Source organism: Mastomys coucha, unplaced genomic scaffold (genome assembly GCF_008632895.1).
Source record: "Mastomys coucha isolate ucsf_1 unplaced genomic scaffold, UCSF_Mcou_1 pScaffold14, whole genome shotgun sequence".
Lineage (NCBI taxonomy): Eukaryota > Metazoa > Chordata > Mammalia > Rodentia > Muridae > Mastomys > Mastomys coucha.
Window position 1 is genome coordinate 22,490,814 of NW_022196896.1, and position 11,819 is coordinate 22,502,632.

At 37.4% G+C, this 11,819-nt stretch overlaps 1 long non-coding RNA gene across 1 annotated transcript in view; it reads left to right on the forward strand.

Annotated features, from left to right (window-relative positions):
* The window catches only part of LOC116089007, a 33,162-nt gene extending 27,156 nt beyond the window's left edge, over positions 1–6,006 (forward strand). The window contains exon 3 of the long non-coding RNA XR_004118097.1: positions 5,468–6,006. This is a non-coding gene — a long non-coding RNA (uncharacterized LOC116089007). The remainder of the gene's footprint in view (positions 1–5,467) is intronic.
* The last annotated feature ends 5,813 nt before the right edge of the window (positions 6,007–11,819 follow it).

The following is an 11,819-nucleotide window of genomic DNA, read 5'->3' on the forward strand; positions in this document are numbered from 1 at the left end:
TCATAATGTGAACCAAAATACAACTCTCAGGTGAAGGAAAACTTCCATTTGGCATCATTCCGCATTCTAAACCATGGCTTCTGAATGAATTTGTGTCTCTTCAGACTTATTTCAACTGGCTGAAAAACAATGTGATAGTGTCAAGTGACTCTCATTGTGTTGAAAGAGGTGCTGATAAGATAAATTTAGAACATCGTTCATTTCATTTTCGATACGAGCAACTGTTCTTGAGTTGTGCCTGCAGACACAAATGTGTGATCACGTTTAGACATTTTAATCCTTTATTCTGTCCTGTTTCCATAAATATTAGCCATAAGGTGGTACTGAAATACCGTCCCCACATTTGTAGATTTTCAGAGAAAATAGCCCATCGTCAGCTCATTATAAAACTATTTGCTAAGGAAATTGTGAGGCCAATTCAGTAGACAAAGCTTAAGATTGTGGTCTCCTGTTGGCTTCCCTTCTTTCCTGGAAGCCTTCGAGGTACATTGTTCAAAGGAAAGAAAATGTGTGAACACTTTGTAACAGTGCCTGGGGTATATTTCTCAGAAAAAAATCTGATAAGATTTATTTTTACAAACATTTCCTTCACATTTCTCTTGCCTTCTTTCCACCTGTCTGTTTTCTTTTCTACAGTCATTGTCTTGAATCTACAGTGACTTGACAGTCATCAATATTTTCAGCTTCTTTGCATATTAGGATGTGCATGGATAGATAAACACACTTCAATGGCCAGAAAATTCTTCTCTAAATTTAGAATTAATATGCTGATACCCACCTACTCATTTAAAATAATGTGAGAATATGACAAGTATTGTTCCAAACCTATCTTGGGCATGGTCTGATTAACAGCTCTCCCCAAACACCATCCCACGGGTCTTCTGCTGGGAAACTTGAAGAATTAGCTTATATTTGGCTTTTCTTATTATTTTTGCATATAAATTAGAACGCTAAAGCCTCTGGAAAATTTGTTCACTCTGTCACAGGAATAAAGGAGACTAACAACATAGAGAAATTGCTAAGTAGGCCATACATTCCTTAAAAGAACAACAATGTAATTACAGGGCCACATGCATAAAGCTGTAGCAGAGTCAGACATTTTGAAGCATGCAATGTTCTTTTTCACAGCTGAACAGAAGCATAAAGGCAACACTCTCACTTCCCACCTCTCTTTTCTTCTTACAGAAGTGCACACACACACACACACGGGGGGGGGAGAGAGAGAGAGAGAGAGAGAGAGAGAGAGAGAGAGAGAGAGAGAGAGAGAGAGAGATATCGCCCAGCTTTCCCCATGTTATATTTCCCTCTTGAAGGAGCAATGCTGTAACACCTGCTGGTACTACCAGAAACAAGTACTTAGTAATGACAAAGCAATACTAGTTTGCATATGGGAAGGTGCACAATTTTGTTCCCACTTGTGGTCATGCTTTATCACTAAAGAGAGACTGCAACTCCTCTGGACTCCCAATGTTTCAGTGAATCCTAAGTAGAATTTCCTCCCACTTCTGACCACTGAGAATTTAGCATAGACCTCAGAAGTGGATTCAGAAATCCATCTGCTGGGGAGACAAACTATATTTCTCCAATTCCTGTCCCACTTTCACAACCATTCTGAGTTTGCAAGACAAGATAGTCCTCAAAAATCCCTGCCTCTTGCATTAGCTATACATATAATTGTCTTCCCCTTAGCAAGGACCTCCTCTGTACCGTGGAACACAGCAAAGGTCGTGAGATACTGTTTTCATACTGAGGCCTATATATCATGACTTGCATCTTCCTAGTTATTAAACTTATTTTCTTGGCTTATATTCTTGGATGTAGCCACTTATGTGGAGGGGCCCACATTTTGAGAAACTGGAACAGGCTTGGACAGTGAAAAACTAAGGCCATAACACAGAGCAGGCAAGGAACCAGGACTTGGAAACAGATGTTTCATCTCTTGAGCTTTCAAACGAAACTCCACCCCTGGCTGACACTCAGACTGAAGCTTTATGGGAAGTCCTGAAACAGAGGCCTCAGGGAAGCTCTACCCACATTTCTTACCCACAGTAAACATAAGATAATAAAGTGCAACACTAATGCTAACATACTCCCAACAGACTATTTTAGGGGCCCTGCTATGCCTATGAACCTAATCCCTGCAGCTAGCTTCACCAGCTGGCACATTCCTCCTCTTGCTGAAGCTGGTACCTAATAGTGTACATCACTCAGCTGCCTCCCAAGAGGCACAACTATGGAAGGTGTTTTAGATTGCCTCTGCAATCTAAAGTGAGTTTTATACACTCACTTCCCCTCCTTTTGAAAAAAGGATAGAGTTGAAGACCATCATCTTGCATCTTCAATTTGTACCAGAATTAGAGATACTAATCTGAAACCATTAAGTGAAAGCATGAAGAAATTGTATATCATTAGAGATTCTGTGCATCTTAAAGCTGCTGTATTTCAGGTCTCATTCTCAATACATAATGACAACCCATTCATTTAAGTGGCATCTTCAATCTGGTGATTTAAAATATTTATAGGGATTAATTACTTTAATTGCGTTATCATCATTGGTGAAACACAGTGGTTATGTTTCAACTGGTAAACTGTGCTCAGCTATTTAAACTGGATAACATGCACATAGCATTTAACAGAAAGGGGTTTCTCTCCATATAATTTAAAATGCATTCTTTTCAAGACCAAAATTGATCTCCAAGGTCCAACATAAACTTCTAGGTCTATATTTCTGTTGACAGTAACAGAAAACCCATCACTGATTTTATTACTATACCAATGGCTATAGCAGAAATCATAAATGGGCGAGAAGGTTGAATGTAGTTGGAAAGTAGTTGATGTTTAATGGGGGTCTTCAGCCTTTCTCCCTGGCTTTCTTCCCTGTGGCATGCTTTGTCATAAGCAAAAGCAACAGTTTAAGGGAAGTAATGAAAATTCTATTTACTACAGTCTTTTTTTTCTTTTCCTTACAAAGTAGAAAATATGCTTGGCAATTTTACTGACAGTTCAATAATGCATTTCATGTTTTCTGGAATTTTCCATGATTTTCTCAGTTTTTTGTTTAATAGATTAATGCCAAAGTAAAACTTCAAGGTTAACAGACTTCTAATTGATTCTTTGTGATGGTATCTTAGAATTGGGGAATTGTAGAAGTATAAATAATTTTGGTGGTATATTTTTCTGGAATATTTGTTATGGAGAATATAATAACAGCTTTCAAATGAGAAAGCAAACATCTAGGAAGTTCTTTTTGTAGGCTTACTACAAAATTTGGGGTAACATGGGAGACTTTTGGTGAAAGTCTCTGCCAGAGTTTTGTATTTTTCTCAACTGGTCTTATGAATGAATCCCTTGATCAGAATTGAGGCCATTAGGCTGTAAATTCACACTGCAATTCTAACTTGCCAATTTGCAAACTTGAGTCTTTATTAACTCATTTTTATTACATCTGTGTGTGTGTGTGTGTGTGTGTGTGTGTGTGTGTGTGTGTGTGTGTTGGTCATCAGAGAACAACTTGTATGGGTTCATTATTTCCTTTCAGTAGGTGTGTTCCAGGTGAACTTAGGTCATCAGTTCAGGCCATCACCCTTGACAATAAGCACCTGTACCTACTGACCCATCCCATAGACCCAAACCTGGGTCTCTTCATAATTGCATGAGATTTTGAGGTCAGTCATTGGGTAGAAGCCTTCACAGAAATCATCATGTGTAATACAGTAATACCTTCTCAAGAAGACTGCTTTTCTAACCCTTCCCTTACACCATTCTTTCATGAAAAACAAGAGAGACACTAAACTAGATTATTATATATAAGATATCTCCATTAAATAATGATAGTCTACTGAACATTGAATTGAAACCTGAGGTTCACACATGCCAGGCAGGAACTTTCCTAGTCAGCTTTATCCCAGCACAATCAATAGACTGTACTCTACCACCAAAGTTCCCCTTGTGCGTGTTTGTTCATAATTTAAGGCAATGAAAACAACAGGTACATCTGCCACTCTCCAGATTGCTGGGTAGTACATTAAAGCAACTGAGCGACTTTTCAAAATATCTTCAATAGCCAAAGATACAGAATTAGAAACTAAATTCAAAGCTGAGTTTTAGTGTATTTGCTATTTAAGAATCTAGTTGAAATTTATAAAATTATGTGTAAAGATATATAAACAGTTATTTTTTTCTTGAAAGAAATAAACAAAACAGGAATTGATCTTAAATGCTATATTTTACTACAGTGGTAGATTGTCATAAGGATTCTGGCAATATTTCTCATGTCTAGTAGTCTTCTTGTTGTGAAACTGGGTCATTTCTTCCCTGGAGAAGTGAGATTATGTTTCCTATTGTTTGTATGTGGGTAAACCCCTGAGTACAGCAGGTGCTATAGGGTGTAGTATCTAGGGTGTATATAGGTGTATCTAGGGTGTATCTAGGGTGTATATAGGTGTATCTAGGGTGTATCTAGGGTGTATATAGGTGTATATAGGGTGTATCTAGGGTGTATATAGGTGTATATAGGTATATATAGGGTGTATCTAGGGTGTATATAGGGTGGTATCTAGGGCTCCCATTGAAAATGTATTCATCTTAACAGATGTTTGTTGGAGAATTTGCTTTAGAGAATAGCAAGATACCTGCCTATTCTGTAGGAAGCTCAAGTATCACATGGCAGTGTCTTGTGTAGACAGGGATTGATGTACACACTCCATATTTACCACCTCTGCATATGAGTTATAAGCCTTTATGAGGCTGCAGTACCACATGTCAGTTGTTTGTAGTCCCATGTGACCAACATGATGCTGCATGGAGTAGAGAGAGATACATTAATATCCTTAAAAGTCTGGAAATAATAGGGATAGCATAACAAAAATACTTCGTGGGATAATCTGTTTTATAGTAATATGTCCTTTTTAAGATAAAGTAATGGAATTTCCTAACAGATTACATATTGGACAAATGACATTGATCTAGTGAACCAAAAAATTTAATTCCAAAATCTGTCATTTTTTTCTACATTGAGAATATAAACTGTCTTTGAATATTTGGTAGACTTAATAGTGGGCCTTCAGTGGTCTCTCTTTCTTCTCAGACGTACCTACAAATCGTTCATGTTCAGTTTCTATTAAGAAATGCAAGTTTATGAGAATAAAATTCCATAGCTTTTAGAAAATAGAAAATATTTTCAGATTGCTATGGTGAAAAGATAAGTTCTGTGTTATAGATTCAAATAATTTACAAGTTCCTCTCTGGATCTTTTGACCTTGCTCCCTGGGATAGTAATTTTAATCGTAGTAGCATTCAGTTCAAAACTCAATTTTAAATATCTGATCAATTAATTAGGTTGCTATGAGAAAAAAAATAATTGGACATACGAATATAAAAGAAGCAGTTAACATTTCATAAAATGTCTGTGTTAATTGTTTCTCTCTCTCTCCCTCTCTCTCTTTTTTTTTTTGTTACCAAATATCAGGCAAGAAGCAACTTAAAGGAGAAGGATTTATTTGATTCACAGTTTAAATGGCAACAACTCATCACGGATGAGAAGGCATGGTGGCAATGGGCTCTACAGTGGCAGACTGCAGTCAATGTTCTTCATGTCTTCATATTTTGATAAAATAGATATCAGAGAATAGACAGAAAACTGGCTGAGCTGTTAAGCTTCAAGACCTACCCATCATGACCTACTTCCTCTAGTATGGCTCCACCCACTTCCTGTGGGCCCCACAATCTTACAAAACAGCACCACCAATTGAGGACTTAAACCACATCTGTCTCCTTATATATGTATTGGTTCTGACTGCATTTGTTTTCTAACATTGTTCACAATTCCAAATGTAACCTTGCAAAAAGGAAACTTACCATTGTATTCACTTGTTTTAGCAAAAATTCTAAATATTATCAAAGACAAGGGAGTACCTTAGAAGTGCCTTTCACAAGACTTAAGAGAAGGTTGAAGTAATATCCATCCATCTTAGAGTGAGCCTCACTCCCAGGATTTCCCTTTCTACCCGGCCAAGATTTTTGCAAAATTTAACTTTAAACAGTAGTTTCTAAGAAAGTCTGGTATTATATTCTTTTCACATGACAACAGATAATTACCTAATACTTATTTGATTTGCAGAATTATAGTTAAAACAGGCATACATGTTGTAAAGGATTGAGCACCAAGGTCTGTCTTTGTATTGTAATTTGAGCTGAGTTCATAAGACCTGATTCAATGTAAAATGGAAAAGGAATAGACAACTCCCTTATGTATAAGGTGTTTTTAATATATATTCATATGTGTTATATATATATATTGATATACAAAAACATATATATGTGTATACACACACATATAATATTACTTCACTTAATTAACACAAAATCCCAATCAGATCAACTTTTCTGTTCATTTACAGACTAAGGAACTTAAGTTTCAAAGTTCAGTAACTAAACCAAATCCAGGAGCTACAATTTCCCAGAAGAAACTCTTTGGCTGCAAGTCCTAGTTCTTACTTTCTCAACCATAACTCTCTAAAGGCAAATGTAATTAAGTATAGGACAAATGTGGAACAACATGTTAGCTCAAAAGGCAAGGTGAAAGCTGCTTTTGACTCTACTTCAGACATATGGTCATTTTCCTGGTCTTTCCCTATGTGTGCAATCCAAAATGAGGATAGTTTCAGTCATGGATTTAGAGATTATACAGTGTTGTGCCAAGTGTTCAATAAATTATAGCTGTTATTTCACAATATGAAGGATTTAACTTTTTAGTCTGCTCCTAATAACTCGTGGGAGGTAAAAGAAGAACAAAGTTATTTATGTTTTAGTTGTTGTGGTGCACTGTAGAAATTTGCTAAATCATCTCCAAGTTTTTTTTTTTTAGCACCTGATGGACACAAATCTTTTACTCTTCCCACCCCCTCTTAAATATAAGTTTTCTTTGGCTTCCTTGTCAGGAGCTGTCAATGGCTATCAATTGTGCCTGATCAGGTCTTGGTCGCTGTAGCTAAGCTGCAAAGAGCAGGAACAGATGTCAGAACTGCATTTGTTTTCTTTTCCTTGCCAAATGCCAGGCAAAGAACGGCACTGTTCTGCTTGTCTGCCTGTTTTACTGGTGAGTAGTGCAAAATGGTTCACACAACATCTGCTTTTGTAAAGGCCTGCTAGCATTGCCCACGCATGTCCAGATGTTACTGCACACAAAACACAAATATCTGTGGGACTGAAAGTGAACAAACTCCATTGGCATGCCAGATCCAGTCCTGTTTTGTTCTATAATCTTGGAGAATGCATATGGGTTGTAGTATAGATTGGAATGAAAAGTATAATTTCTTTTAGCAAAAGACATCTCCCCTCAAAGAGATTGACTGCTACTTTAATAGCACAGTACTAAAGTGATAATGTACATCAAGTCCCTTAGCTGTACACTCCATTTAAGGATGATACAGGTCCACTGAGAAAACTTATTTTCGTGCAACAATGTCTACACTAAGACTTCAGAGAACAAAGTAAAAGTTCAATTTTCTCCTCAGGAAAACTATACACCTTTATTTGGTTAACTTGTAGATGTAAAGACATTGTCATGATCACCATCTTTGTCTTCTTCCAGTACCATCCTCCCTAAAAAGCTAGTCTAAACTCTTTCCATTACTCCTCCGTATTCTCTCCATTTTAGGTGAAACTCTCATTTTTCTTTTTGAACATAGTTGCTTTCTTTTTTTGAAAAAATAATGTGGTTTCCCTCTTAGTGTGTATAACAGAGAGCTCAGGCACACCTAGTTCACATGAGGAAGGATCTTTATGGTCCAATGTCATCATAAAGCACATAAAAGAGCAAGACTTTCTTCAGTTAAAAGAATAATCTCAAAGGCAGTTAATGAAAGGGTTTGGAACTAAATATATTTGTATCTGTAGAAGTGTCTTAGCTTCATCCAGGCCTCAAACCTAAAAGAAGAATAGGCATACATTAGCTTCTTGAAGTTTAACAATAAATTTTGTCATCCTAGAATGGAAACAAGCATGATGGTTGGACATTGTATTTCATCTATCCTCCTCTCTGTAGGAACCTCCAAGCTTACCCAGTGGTAGAAAGTGCAGATTGATAGAAGCTAAGGGAGAACAACAAATAGAACTTGTAGGAGAGTCACTAAACATTATACTGTAAGGCCAAAGTCCCCAAGTTTTACTTTCACAGGGCCAGATATTAACTATTTTCAGCATTGTGAGACATATGGTTTCTGTCATAACTGCTTAGATCTGAGATTGTTGCCTGAAAGAAGTCATCAGCTGTGCATAGATGAGTGAGCATGTTTGTGTGGATAAGGATAAAGCATTAATAGGTCTATGATGGAGGTCATTATTTACCCACCCTCTATCACAGAGAATAAATATATACTTTTATTTAATTATGGGCCAGTGAAGAATAGCTTTCTCCAGACATTTTATTCTACCTATAATTATAATTTTAAATTTCCTACTTTACTTTCATGTCCTGCCCTTATAAGAACTCAAAAATAGACCAAGATTTGAACTCTGCTTTTAAGAGAAGAAATAATGTTTTGGTATAGGGGGCTATGGAAATATAGAGGTGACAGGAAGATCAGAACTTCTTCCCGGAAGAGGAGGTACTATGACAATTTAGGTTGAAAGACGTTTTTGACCTAAGAAAAGCATGGACTGTTAAAGGAAAGAAAGCTGGTGCTAAGACTGGGTGGGATGGTGTTGCACATTTTTAATCCCAGCACTCAGAGGGCAAAGGCAGCTTGACTTCCCTGAGCTCCAGGCCAGCCTGGTCTACAGAGCAATGGCCTGGTACAGCCAGAGCTATACAGAAGACATTGTCTTAAAAAATAAACAAACAACAACAAAACAAAGTAGATTCTATACAGTTTTATAAAAGGTGAAGAAAATTGGTTGCTATGGTGAAATGAGACTAGAATAAGAAGCACATTTAGATAATTAAAGTCCTTGTATAGCATGGTAAGGCATTTTGGGTTTTACCAAGAGATTGTTGCACTGGTATGGAGGAGACAGGAGTTAAGTTATGGTGGGTATCCCTTTCAGGGCCCAACAAAAAGGCTAAGTCTTTTTTTTTTCTTTTTTCTTTTTAGGCTAAGTCTTTGGATGCCTTCTGCTGTACTATGATGTTGTTCAACCTCTTTGTGCTACAATTCCCTCCCTCTGAAAAGAAAATGGAGATAATAAAAATACCTATAGCTTATGTTATTAACAGGGTTAAATAAGACAATTTGTGTAAAGCTTATAAATAGGATTCACAATATGTTAATGCAGTAAATAACCATTTAATTTGAAAATGGAAAACAATGCTCCATCAGAAACCATCTAGAACAACACGGGGCATATGGTTACCCTATAGATGAGGCACATCTTTCTCTGCTAAAGTTTCCTCAAACTTCAGCAGCCACGTGTCCCTGTTTTTGCTAACAAAATCCCTTCTCCCTAGAATTTGACACTGAGAAGCTCTTTATGTAGTTTAAAAGAATTATTTATTGAATATTAACTATGTGTCAAGAAAGGTCCCACATTCTGATGAGATGTGACAGTGGAGTCAGGAAGAAAGCCTTGTAGAAAAGGAGACAGAAAAACACACAACTGTGTAATGTCTGTTGGTGGTGAACACCCTAGAGAGTGAGGGCAGAATGTTTCAGGGTATTACATTCAGATTAGATATAACAATAGACAAATTCTTGAAGAAAATTACATTTAAGAAGAGATACAAATGAAATAAAAAAAAGTGTAAGCAAAAATTGAGATGAAAACTTGCTTTGCAAATTTGAAAAAAAGAATAGCAGCAATAAGGATGGAAGACGATAAGGGTTCCAGGGAGAAATGGAGAGTGACCACTGAGAGCCAGGCCAACACCTAAACTCAAGAGGTTCTAGAATTCTTTCTGTTCTCACAGGGAAGTGTTATCAAATGCACTCCATATGGTTTGGAGATGAACAATAAACCAGATTTAGCCAAATGTGTGGCAAAACTTTTGTTTTCAGAAGTTTTCCCCACTTATGAAAGGAAATGTAAAATCTTTTTCTTTTTACTCTGTCTGGAATTCCTGCAGCCTCGTGATGCTAGATGATGGGAGGGGCCATCCTAAGCACGGAGAAGACATGGGAGGAATGTCTTAGATAAAAGATGGAAGGAACAAGCTGTAGAGAGCTCACTTTTCCTCTGGATTAGCTACTCCCATCTTGTTACTTCTTATAGTATAATATAGCAGAATTTCCATAGAGGGCAACTAAATTGAGTCTTAAAAAATAACATTTACTTATTCTTTGACAATTTCAAGCATACATAAAATCTATCTTGGTCCCATCCACTTTCACCTACCTCCTACTTCCCCCAGACTCTCCCAACATGCCCCCAGTGTTAGTTACTATTACTATGCTGAAACACCATGACTAAAAGGGAGTTGGGGAGAAAAGGGTTAATTTTGGCTTAACCTTCATATTGCTTGTTGTGCATCATCAAAGGAAGTCAGACAGGAACTCATATGGAGCCGGAGCCTGGACACAGGAGATCATGCAGAAGCCAGGCAGGAGTGCTGCTTACTGGCTTGTTCCCCATGGCTTGCTCATCCTGCCTTTTGAAGAACTGAGGACCACCAGCCCAGGAGTGGTGCCACCCACAATGTTCTATGCTCTTCCTGATCCAATGGCTAGGCAAGCGTGGGAAGGGGGGAGGCAACAGGGGTTTGTTTTTGTTTGTTTGTTTGTTTGTTTTTGGAGGTGAAACTGGGAAAGGAGAAATCATATGACATGTAAATAAAGAAAATACCTAATAAAAAAAATAAAAAATAAACTAATCAAAACCAAACCAAACCAAAACCAAACCAAAACAAAAAAACAATAAAACAATAAAAACAAAAAGAAAGAAGGAAGGAAGGAAGGAAGAAAGAAAGAAAGAAAAAGTTCTACAGGCTTCCTACAGCCCTATCTTCTGGAGACATTTTCTTAACTCAGGTTTCCTTCTATCAGATGACTTTCACTTGTGTCAAATTGACAACAAAACAAAACAACCCCCCCCAAAACACCACACAGTATATCCCCCATTTGTAGTATATATGTATGCATGCATGCATGTATATCCCATTGAAGATTTATTAGTGATGTCTGCCTGTGAGTAGGCAATGTTCCAGGTACCATATCCTCAAATGAGGATGATTCCCCAGCAGCCCACAATTACCAATGGCTCCACAGTAAAAAGTTTAGCCATATGATTCCTGCTCCTATCCACACTGAAATTATTGGCTGTCTTGATCTTGTGAAGTGCCTGTGGAACTTATGGCAACTACTGTGAATTTCACAGCATTCCTGCCTGTTTGGCTCTCATACTGCTTCCCTCCTCCTCAAGTTCCTAAGTCTTGGGGAGGTTAATATTTGTGTCCAGTTTATGTTTGAACATCCAGTGACTACATGTTCTCATCACCCTGACCAGTTATGAACCTCTGCATTGGCTGCTGCCTACAGCAAAAGAAGTTCCTTTTGACTCAGACTGATAGCAGCACTATTATGAACATTTTATGATTAGAAGACAGTTTGGCATGCCTATTTAGCAAAACAACAGTGTTAATTTCCCCTCCTGAGTCTTCTCACTTCTGAGCCAATGTACTTCTGACCAGGTTCTCATACCAGGTATGAATTCACTCTTGTGGATATTAAAGCAGTTGGTTGCCCTTACAAAACAATCATGCAACTAAACCTATGGATATATTTTGTCTGGCATGTCATTAAAGTCACACATAGGGTTTCTATTCACTGATGACATTTCTCCTTTAGTGGCCCACATAACCACTTCCTGCATTATGAAAGCCATCTAGT